The following is a 12,313-nucleotide window of genomic DNA, read 5'->3' on the forward strand; positions in this document are numbered from 1 at the left end:
AATCCCAGTTTGTTGAGGTGCCCTTGGGGTTGTCCTTTGCCTCCGAATGCCATTGCTAGCACAAAAGCTTGGCTGCAATATTCGCCTCCATTGTCGAATCTGAGGCATTTAACCTTGGTACCTGTTTCATTTTCCACAAAGGCTTTCCACCTTTGAAATATGGAAAATACATCGGATTTATTCTTCATGACATAAACCCATGTTTTTCTAGTTGCATCGTCTATGAATGTTACATAGTACAATGAGCCACCAAGTGATGGTGTACTTGCAGGACCCCAAACATCAGAATGAACCAACTCAAGTTTTTTATTTTTTCTTTCATTTCCTGATTTTTGAAATTTTACCCTCTTTTGTTTACCATAAACACAATCTTCACAGAACTCTAAGTCCACTTCTTTCAAACCTGGTAGAAGCTTCTTTGTTTGAAGGATTTGCATTCCTTTGGCACTCGTATGCCCAAGTCGGTAGTGCCACACCGCATTGTCAACTTTTGTAGTTGTTGCACAAGCTGAAGGTTGCGTGCTAACAGTACACAAGTAAAGTGTACTGACTTTTTCTCCCTTGGCAACCACCAAAGATCCCTTTGAGATCTTCCATCGTTTGTTTCCGAATGCAATGTTGTGACCTTCATCGTCCAATTGTCCTGTAGAGATCAAATTTTTGCGAAGAGAAGGAACATGCCTAACATCTTTAAGATTCCATTCATTTCCGTTAGCAATTTTGACAAAAACTGTACCTTTGCCGACAATCTCACAAGCTTCATCATCTCCCAAGTATACATACCCAAAATTACCTTTGGTGTAGTCTTGGAAATGTTGCTTGTGTGGTGTCGCATGGAATGAAGCCCCGGAATCTACTATCCACGAATTAGACACATTGTCTAATGAGAGAATTAGAGCATCTTGCTCTACTTTACCTGCCACATTGGCCTCCGATGTTGGCTTGTTGTCTTGAGACTCTGTCTCCTTCTTCTTCTTGGACCAGCAATCCTTCTTGACGTGGCCCTTCTTGCCGCAGTTCCAACATTCAAGAACTGACTTTGTGCGTGACTTGCTCCACCTTGAGCGATCACGACCCTTTTGGTTTTTGAACCTCTCCTTAGGCCTTCCTCTTGTTTCCATTGATAGTGCAGCACTTGATGATTCTCCTGTGCTTCGCCTTCGCATTTCCTCGCTTAGGAGAACACCCACAACATCATCAAACTCAAGAGTATTTGTGCCAGAGATAGAATTACTTACAGCCATCACAAGGCTGTCCCAACTATCCGGTAGAGATGATAGTATAAGGAGAGCTCGCACTTCATCATCGAAATTGATTTTCACTGATCGAAGTTGACTTATGTTTGTGTTAAAGTCATTTAGGTGTTCTGCAACTGAACCATTCTCTGCCATCTTTAGATTGAACAAGTGCTTCATAAGAAATACCTTATTGGATGCCGATGGTTTCTCGTAGAAGTCGTCAAGTGACTTCATCAAGTCCTCCGTGGTCTTCATCTCCGAAACATTGAATGCCACCGTTGATGCCAAGTTTAACCGGATTGTTCTCAGTGCCTTTCGATCAAGGACAATCCATGCTTCATCTGCCATTGTTGCGGGCTTCTTCGCAAGACCGCCTAGTGGCAAATAGAGATCCTTCTGGTAGAGATAGTCTTCAATCTGCATCTTCCAATGTTGGTAGTTTTTGCCGTTGAACTTCTCAATCTTGAGCTTCCCTTCCTCCGCCATAACTCCCACTCAATTCAAGGAATCCTTTCCTTGAGATAATTTAGCTACGAGCAAACCTTGCTCTGATACCAGTTGTTAGGAAATAAGACGTAGCTAAATAGATTTTTGAGTAGATTACTTAATGGAGAGAGATAGATTTCACACTAGAGATTATAGAGTAGAGAGAGAGAGAGAGAGAGAGAGTACACACGATATACGTGGTTCACCCAATGTGGGCTACGTCCACGGGAAAGCAGCCACTCAATGGCTTTAGCACTTCAAAAGAAGAAGTGGTTTACAAAGGGATTAAACCCTTGATAGAGCTCCCGCCTTGCTTCACTCTCACCACCTCACACTCACCTTGTTGCATTAACTTCACACTATGAAATTTGTGTAGAAATGGTCTCCTTTTATAGGCCAAAAGGGCTGCCCTCTCTTATGAGAGACAGCCATGTGTAGCCGCCCTTGTGCGAATAAGTCCAAATCGGACCCTCCAATCTGCCAATGTGTGGCCGCCCTTGAGAAGACAAGTCCGCTTTTGAATTCGGCCACCGGCCATTGAATTCGGCCACCGCCACCGGCCATTGACTTCCGACCACCGGCCACCGACCATTGACTTCCGGCCACCAGCCATCGGCCATTGACTACCGGCCACCGGCCAACCGACCGGTTGTTTTCCGACCACTTTCCGGTCGCCCTCCGGCCATAATATTCCGACGAAAAGGAATATTCCCCGAGGCCTCTAAAGTTGCCCCTGATTCTTGTCCGTGAAAGTTTTGGTTTCCGGTGAGTGATTTTCCTTCACGCACGATGGCTTCTCCTCATAATGGGGGCCTTACAAATGTGTGCTTTTACCACAGAAAATTACAAGGGTAAATCAGGCTCCATACTTAACAATATATATAGAGAGAGAAAGAGATAGGGAAATAGAGAGAGAGAGAGAGAGAGAGAGAGAGAGAGAGAGAGAGAGAGAGAGAGAGAGCCAGACATAAAGGTATAGAAAGAGAGAGAATTAACTAGAGATAGCTACGAAGATGGAGAGAGAGAGAGAGAGGAGAGAGAGAGAGAGAGAGAGAGAGAGAGAGAGAAAGAGAGAATTAACTAGAGATAGCTACGAAGATGGAGAGAGAGAGAGAGAGAGAGAGAGAGAGAGAGAGAGAGAGAGAGGTAGAGAAAGAGAGAGAATTAACTAGAGATAGCTACGAAGATGGATAGAGAGAGAGAGAGAGAGAGAGAGAGAGAGAGAGAGAGAGAGAGAGAGAGAGAGTAGTAGATAGAGAAAGTAGTGGTGAACGAGTTAGCTTGGCTGACCAATTGTGTGAAAAGGACAGAAACTCTCTCTATCTCTCTCTCTCTCTCTCTCTATCTCCCTCTAGAAGAAACTATGGAACTAAAAGAGGCAAAGGGGTTTTGCCCGCTACATGCATTGTCATGTACACCTGGGAGAGCACGTATGTGTCTATCCGTATAGGATTTGACCAATAAAGATGAGATTTTGACCCGGTGGTCCTGATCTTGGTACACCTCTGGACCGAGGTGTGCGGAGATCGGGCAAGGCTAGAGAATGCGGGGTAGTTTACATTGTGAGGAGTATATATATTGAAACAACATTCATAATCATTGTAGATGGCAACGTCATCAACTAACATGGAGGCAAAGATTGCATGCTCGTGCACGCTCTGCAAGTATAAAATCCTGTGCAAGCGTAGGATATGTCATGAGCATGTGCTCAAGTACGGAGAGTTTGCTAGAGAAACCGTACAGAATCTACGATACGACTCCTACAGAATGAGCATTGATTTTCGCGACATAACACCTACATCTGAGAGAGAGAGAAAAAGGATTATGCGTGAAGGTCCGACCAATCTAGAGCCAAGGATGGAAGCATGGGAAGGCTTACAGACAGAAGACGACGGCATGGAGGAGATGCTGGACGTCTTCTTCTGGACAAGCGAGGAGAACGGTAACGAAGCAGCACCAAAAGACGTGCGCCTATCTCGTGAAGACATGGTTGGAAAGTTGGCACGCCAACCAATCTATGAAGGCGCCAAAATATCTGTGCTTTATACTTGTCTGTCATTTTTGAATCTGCAATCAGTGTACGGGTGATCAGATGCAAGCGTCACTGCTTTGTTTAGGTACATAACTTACAAAAGATATTTTTCGATTGCAACGGTGAGATTCTTGGGGAGCTTTTAATTTAATGTGGCTTAAACAGGTTGTTGTGGGAGCAACTACTCCCGGTTGGCAATGAAATGCCCCCCTCCAGGCCAGACACAGAGCGACTATTGACCTCAGTTGGCTTGGACTACAACAAAATTCATGCATGTCCAAATGATTGCATTTTTTTTCGTAATGAATTTGCAGATTGTCTGTCGTGTCCTAAGTGCGGAGCAATGCGCTACAAACAAGATGCGGTTGGCGAGTTAGTGCCAGCTAAAGTGTTGCGGCATTTCCCTATTATTCCGAGGATAAAAAGCATGTTTCGTTGTGGTTCCATTGCAAAGTTGATGCGGTGGCATTCTACGAATAGATCCACTGACGTAAAAATTAGGGTACCCGCTGATTCAAAGGCTTGGAGGCACATTGAAGATACCTGGCCACATTTTAAGAGTGAACCAGGCAATTTGCGTTTGGGCATGGCAATGGATGGAGTCTATCCATTTGGCTTGAGAAGCTCGTCATGGAGCACTTGGCGTGTGTGCCTTGGCAATTACAACCTCTCGCTGTGGCTTGCTATCAAGAAGGGTCATTTGGTATTCGGCTTGATTGTGCTTGGTAAGTTCAAGGCAAAAAACATGGATGTTTATCTAGCACCACTAATTGACGAGCTCCAGGAGTTATAACATGGGATCGACATACCAAATGCGGTTGAACCAGCAGGACAACAGCATGCAAGGATCCATGGACTTCTTATGTGGACTGTGCATGATTGGCCAGGAAACGGTGAAGCTTCTGATAATGGTGGATGATTTACAAAATTCTCACTATTTGCAAGCACTTTGTGTAGTACTGAATCATGCTTTAATATATGAAGGGCTTACAACTTCGGAATATAATGCATATCCAATTTGCGGGCCATCTTTGGATGTGCACTATTTTGCCTCGCTTCGAAAGACAATTTATCAAGGCCACCATCGTTATCTTCTAGATGGCCATCACTTGCGCGAAGGTCAGCTTGGTCGCGTCGAATGTCGTCCTATGCATGTACAAGAGTGGCATCGCCGATGGGAGCAACGTGAGGGGCAACCTGTTCCAGGAATGAAACGTTTGTCCATTCTCCATATGTTGCCGTACTGGGGTGATCTACTAATTAACCATTTGCTGGATCCAATGCATATATTCAAGAATGTGGGAGAGCTCCTCTGGAAGACAATCATGGGAATGAAAGACAATCGAGCTTCACGAGATGATTTGCAATCAGTTGGAAAGATGCCAGAGCTGTGGCCTTTCACCAATGCAGTAGACCAAACAAAGCTTCCAAGAGCGCCATGGGTATTGCTAAAAAGCAAGGAAAGACAAGTCAAAGGGCGATTTCAGAGTTCAGGACGTCAACAGGATGCATACGATGTCTCAAGACAGCATTCACCCGTGATGATCAACTGTCAGGACTGAAATCGCACGATTGGCATAAGTTCTTGTAATTTATTCTTCCAATTGCGATCAAGGGGTGTTTAACGAGGAAGTGCGGTCCTACATATACAAGATTTCAGAGCTAGTGTGGTGGATCTCTTCCAAGGAGATACGAGAGAAATCCATTGGAGTCGCAAGGGCTAACTCCATTGAGGCAGTTTGCATGATAGAGAAGTATCTACCCACGACCTGCCTAACTATCCAAATGCACTTGCTCGTCCATGTAGTAGATGAGGTTGCAGTGGCAGGTACAGTCCTTAGCCGTTGGATGTTCTTTCTAGAGTGGTTCATGAAAACACTTAAGGGTTTTGTTTGCCAAAAAGCGCGTCCAGAGGGGAGCATGGCAGAAGGATGGTTGGTGCAAGAGTCTCTTGTCTTGACGACCAAATTTCTATCCATTTTTGACCCAGAAATGTCTCGACTATGGAGCGATGAGGAGGATGCAAGATTGGTGGGAGAGGAGCCGCAGGGGCAAGGGGTGCCGAAGAAAATGGACGACACCATGCGAGAAAAGATCATGAAGTTCTGTATACTAAATTCAGAGCTGATGCAAACATGGCTTGAAAGATACGAAGAAGAGAAAGAGAGACCCAATAAGGAGTGACACGATTTCAAGCAAGGCCGAACGACTAGAGGCTTACCCTTGCCAGACTATCTCGCTCCTCTACCTGAATTCCCTACAATGGCATGGTTGGACAATACAGTGAGAGTAGCTCGACAGATCGGAGAACCCATATCTCCAGAAGAGGAAGAGATCGCTATTGGATGTGACTGGAGGTATCATACATACATGGCCCTGTGGTCGCATGGAAAGCATTTCAGAACACAACAAATTGACAACAGAAGAAACACGTTTGACAGTGGGGTAATGGTTAGTTTCATGCAAAAGAGCAGGGCCAATGCTAGAGACACGAATGGGAGTAGATATCTTGAAAGTCAGCTTCAGACGGTTTGAGATGTTTTTGTTAGATGTGAAGTGGTTCAAGGTGATTACTTCTGGTCGCAATGCAACGGTATGTAGAGATGGTAACAAGCTTGTGCAGATAGATTCTACAAAGGTTTGGACAGATGCGAGCGACACGTTTTCTCTCCCCGAACATTGCGAGCAAGTGGTCTTTGTACCGGACCCTCGAGAGCGACAATGGTGGTTTGTGGTTCAGGTTGCTCCAAGAAATAAACAAGTATTTGAAGGGCAAGAACTCCTAGAGGAAAGTCACCTAGACGACGCAGATACTACTGTGACATTAGATGAGATGGACGAAGGTATGGTAGAGCAAGCTAACAGATATACGAGAGATGACGCAGACGAGGTAGATATGACACTTGTAGATGAAGATGCAATGGATGAAGACAATCCGCCAGAACGAGTTGGGGCAGAGTTATGTCTGTAGCTAGAGATAGACGATGATACGGTGCAAGATCTTATCGATGATGCCTCACTAGTCGAGGCCTGTAAGTGTTTGTGTGAAGATGTTGATTTAAAATTAAGCTCTTTCTTAATTTAAACAAAGGTGTTCTAACGCTTTCTTTTACTTTCTTTGTGCAGGACTTTACTATGGCAGACCAGTTGCCAGATCCCGCTTCTATGAGTGCGGATGCATTTATGGGCTTCATCACACGGATGACGGCCACTCAGATGGAAGGTGCGTCTTAGTATTGGATAGCCAGAGGTACGGGTACCACGCCTCTGGGCTTCACACCCGAGGGTCCGACGCCTATGGGGGGGACGCCTATGGGTACGACGCCTGCGAGGTCTCCCATCACGACCGCTTCGACACCTAGGGGTACGGAAGAGGCGGGTACGTCAGCATCTCCGTAGCACAGGCGCACTCACTGATCTCGACGATCCTCAGGTGGAGGTGGTGGTTGCTATGGAGGAGGGTCTATAGATGCTTCGACCCCTCCTCGCTCACGACCCCTGTCCTACCCAGGCACACCTCTCGACACACCTCTTAGCACACCTTGGGGGGCACACGATCCTAGTGCCTCCAAGGTCTATACTGTACGGGTAGATGGATAGGTTGACATGGATAGTGTCGGGACTGAGATGAGATAGCGGGTTCGTCAGCTCGCGGAGCTGTAGTTTTCTAACACCATCATGACGTCTTGGCCTGATCAGGATTGCAGCAAAATCAATTATATAGTGGAGACCATCATGAGAGAGTATTAGCCTGCTCCAACTTCAGAGGAGCTTCCGAGGAGCTGGATCATGAATGTTGCATGGGACACCGTGAAACATCGTCGAGATGTAGCTCATCGGGCTTTCAAACAGGGCTCACCGAAGCCTTTGAGCATCTCACACAAGTCGTGGTAGCAGATCAAGGAGGATGAGCAGACAGCGGACACGAGGTTTAGATAGCAGCGTCTCACCGGGGAGGTACGTAGGACGACCAGGGACACATCTCATCTTGGCAGCGGAGGCTTCGACACCTTTCGCTATGAGTTTGTGAGTTTCCAACCAATCCTAGCTATGGCGTTTTTTCTCAAGAGAGATGAATCATGTATTCTTAATTACTTTGGTTTTTGTATAAACGTAGAATCTTGCAATGCGTTGAGCCCCGACATGCCAAGAGGAGACAAATGGATATCAGAGAGGCATTTATGAAGTACTGAATGATCTTGCTGCCGCCGCAGGAGAGCCTATAGACTGGGAGGCCTTAGAGTCTCGCTGATCGATTGAGGTGAGACGTTTGATCGAGACAAATAATATGTGTGAGTTGACTTAATTAATTAAGTATGTGAAGTAATATGATACTAATTTTGTGACTTGTCCCTTTATGTGCAGGTTGTGATGCGCGAGTCATCAGTGGATTTCTATATATGTTTTGTGAGACATAGACACATCTATGTGTTTCTTTCTTGTATAGACATGGTTATGGTTATTGTTTATTGTTTATGGAAGTTATGGTTATGGTTATTGTTTTGTTTATGGTTATGTTTAACTTTATGGTTATGGTTATGGCTATTGTTTTGTTTATGGTTATCGTTATGGTTTTGATCAATATGGTTATGGTTATGGTTTTGCACAAAGTTTGTTATATATGAAGTTCGTTATGGTTATGGTTTTGCACAAAGCTCATTTCATTTCTTCCATCAAGTTGTGCCTTAAATCTCATGTGAGATCCTACATGGATATCATGTAGGAGGCGTATACATATGGTTCTTTTTGAAAAGTTTATGTTAAAACGAAGGGAACTCTGCCGAAATTTCTACGGGAGCACAATTGATTTTGGTACTGCTCGCTTTCTTGGGTAGAGGACAGGCAGTCTGGCTGTGGGGCTGTGTCCATCTTTTCATTGGGCATAGGCCAGGCTGCCTGTCCTTTGCCCAAGATTTTGTTTCCTGATATGGTCGTCGAAATACGCATCGATACAGGCGTCGAATATGCATTGAAATAGGTGCCTTTCGACACAGATATCAACGCGTATTTCGACAGTTTCACACGGATGAAGATTTCGACACATTTTTCGACGGCTCACGTAGAAATTTGCGTCAAAGGCACCTATTTTTGTTGTAGTGTCAGAGCATTTGGTTTCTCTTTTCTTGCTTAAGAAGAGAGGTCCTTAAGTAGCCTATAAATGGTTGATGTTGTTAATTATATTAGGGTAAGTGGAACTGGGATCTATTATCGGTTTTGTTGAGCACACTATGTGGGGGATGGTGCACACCTCGGGAGCTTTGGACTTAATAATGGAGTCTTTTTAGACTTGCCTATGGCTTTACCATTATTGAGCCATAAGAAGTCCGAAAGGAGCTAGCCCTCGGTAACTCTGCTATGTTAGACCTACTCCTCTACTCTTTATAGCTAACCACTTCGAGCCGTGGGTGTAGATACTTAAGAGCCGATTTTCAAAGGCTAAGAGGAGTGGCAACTAAGGTTTTGAATTGCCAAAGCATACACTACTTGTACATACATAAATTTTGTTAACATGGCTGACAATAATAAAGAGAGTAGAATGAACATTTATAGATTTGATTTTGCACATGAAGGTGCTAATGATGATGCTTCCATGTTTGTGAATTATCTTGTCTCACTAGGTGCAGCAAGCTATGGGCAACCCTTCTTTGCAAGCCGAAGTTACTCAACAACTTCGTGCTTATGGAATTTCCCTTCCTCTCCAAGAGGAGAAAGAGCTTAGGGGGCCTCTTGAAGAGACCCTCAAAAGAAGACTCTCTCTCATTCGAGAGGAGAAATCCAAAGAGCAAGAAAGCAATGAAAGTTTAAGTTCCTCTGAAGATGTGGCTCCACGAAGACGGTGGTCTAGACGATCGCCCACTCCTCCCAAGAGGAAAAGATCAACACATAGTCCTTCTCCTCATCACTCTGAAAGGAAAGAGAGGAAACAAAGGAAGAAAAGGGCTAGGAAGAGGTCACCCTCTTCTCCTTCTTCTTCACCTTCCTCCTCTTCCGACGAAAGTTATGGCCATTCTCCTAGAAAATACAAGAGGGGAGGACATCGCAAATCATTTCCTGCATGGCAGAGGTCACAAAAGCTAAAGAAGTTCAAGGAGGGAGGAAAGAGTATCTCTTTTATCACCTATGATAGCACCTTTGGTGCTACTGACAACGTGTTGGCCTTCATCCAGCAATTTGATGCGGCCTTTGGAGACGAGGGCTTCACAGAGTCCTCCAAGCTATGCCATGTAGCTATGAACTTCCAAAAATCAGCTCGTCAATGGTGGGCTAGCCTTCATGGCAATGGTGAAGCCCCAAAGACACGGAAAACTCTACGAGTTACCATCATGAAGCAATTCCTTGCAAGCGATGCAAAAGACAAAGTGCTTACCGAATGACGCAGCTTGAAGTTTCTCTCTCATAAGTCTATCCACAAGTACATAGACAAGTTTTGGGATTTACATCTCAAGGCTATTGTCTTTCAAAAGATATATTTTGCCAAGCAAAGGCAGCAATTCTGTGCAGGATTACCTGAAGAGATGGCCGAATACATCAACTCTCAACGGCCTGGTACTACTAGCGAAGTAATCCATCACACCATGGTTGCTTCACGCATCAATTTCCATCAAGGGGCTAGACGTAATGTCAAGCCCATGGAATACAAAGACAAAAATGATGCAAAGGGGAAAACCAATGTTCAAAATACTTCCCAAGTTCCGACACCAACAATCGGTCCAAGGAGAAGAGAGTTTACAAAGGTAAAAACAAACTCTATCCTGAAGAGCTTGAAGCTTTTAGAAAGGACCATAAGTGTTTCAAGCTTTTAGAAAGGACCATAAGTGTTTCAAGTGTGGGGAGCAAGGACATGGCTATCGTTCTTTCCCCAAGAAGAATACTCGCAATGAGACTCCTAGGGCTTCCACCATTGAAGCTCCAAAAGAGGATGCTCATTGTAAAGGATCACCACTTTCCTATGCTTGGGGAAAGGTAAGAGAGCATGATGCCTTCATCTTGTTTGACCCTAGCTCTACTCTGAACTTCATATCAATGGAGTTGGCCACCAAGTTGGGCATTCAAGCTTTTGAGATGGGAGATATGGTAATGGCTGACGCAGCTTTCAAGGGACAGCAAGCCTCTGTTACTCCCTTGATTGGGAAGTTGAGGCTTCATGTCCAAAGCTATGTCGACAAAGAAGACTTCTTCATCTCTCCTCTCCAACATGAGGATGCTATCCTAGGGGTGCCATGGTTTGATCGCATGGCTGCCAACATGAAGTTCCCTGAAAGGGGAATCTACTTCACCTATAGGGGAAAGAACATGTATATAGATGCTAGTGAGCGTGGTCGCACTATTCCACTTGTAAATCCTCTTGCTTTTGATAAGTCAATGAAGAGCTCAGTTTTTGCGTACATGATTTTTGTCAAAGAGTCTCTAAAAGATACTAATGTTTTATCAAATGTAAATTGTAGGAATCAAGAAGAGTTAGACTTGTCTAATTTTCTAAAAGGATTCCAAGATGTGTTCATCGATGATATCCCTATGGAGTTACCTCCAGCACGAGGGGATGATGACCATGGCATTGAGCTCCTTCCAGGAAGCTCACCGCCTAACAAACCTCCTTATCGAGTCTCACAAGCTCAACAAGAGGAGATCATGAGGCAAGTACATGAATTGGTAGACAAAGGGATGTGAGGCATAGTTCCTCTCCCTTTTGTTCTCCAGTCCTTTTAGTGCAAAAGAAAGATGGTACAAATCATATGTGTGTGGACTGTCAAGCACTAAACCATATCACTATCAAAAACAGATTTCCTGTGCCTCGGGTAGAAGATCTGTTTGATAAGCTACAAGGATCTACCTACTTCAGTAGGATTGACCTTAAGAGTGGCTATCATCAAATAAGGATAGTGGATGAAGATATCTTAAAGACCACGTTTTGCACAACGTTTGGACTTTATGAATATCTATGCCAAGCTTCATATGGAGTCATAGACTGCAAAGCATTCATAGGACACCGGTTCACCACATAAGTGGCACACGTGATAGCCTTAAGCCAAATCAAATGCAGTAAATCTTGAATTTTGACCATACATCGTGCCAATTTTGTGAGAGACCTGTTTTTCCTCTTAACAACACCATTTTGCTAAGGTGTATACAACACTGAACATTGCCAGAAATGCATTAAATTCATGAGACATATATTCCCCCCTCCTTCAATCGGAACGGAGGGTGCCCATAGTACATTTCAAGACATTTTCAGCCATAGCCAAAAATTGTTTGAAGCATATAAACACTTCGGACTTCGCTTTAAGTGGATACCCCCATGTGTTCTTGGAGTAATCATCAATGAAAGTCACGAAGTAAAGGTAATTGTTCAAGGACGAAGCTTGCATGGGCCCACAAACATCACTAGTGATGCACATGCTACAAACTGCATGTGGCCCTAACTGAACCATCCTTTGGAGAATTCAGACGTTGCATCTTACCCAAAATACAACCTTCACAAACATGTTTCATCGGAACTTCAAGAGGCGGCAAGAAGAAACCATATCAGATTTTTGCAAACGTAGCAAACTGGCAAAAT

Source organism: Adiantum capillus-veneris, chromosome 4 (genome assembly GCF_014529385.1).
Source record: "Adiantum capillus-veneris isolate H3 chromosome 4, ASM1452938v2, whole genome shotgun sequence".
Classification (NCBI taxonomy): domain Eukaryota; kingdom Viridiplantae; phylum Streptophyta; class Polypodiopsida; order Polypodiales; family Pteridaceae; genus Adiantum; species Adiantum capillus-veneris.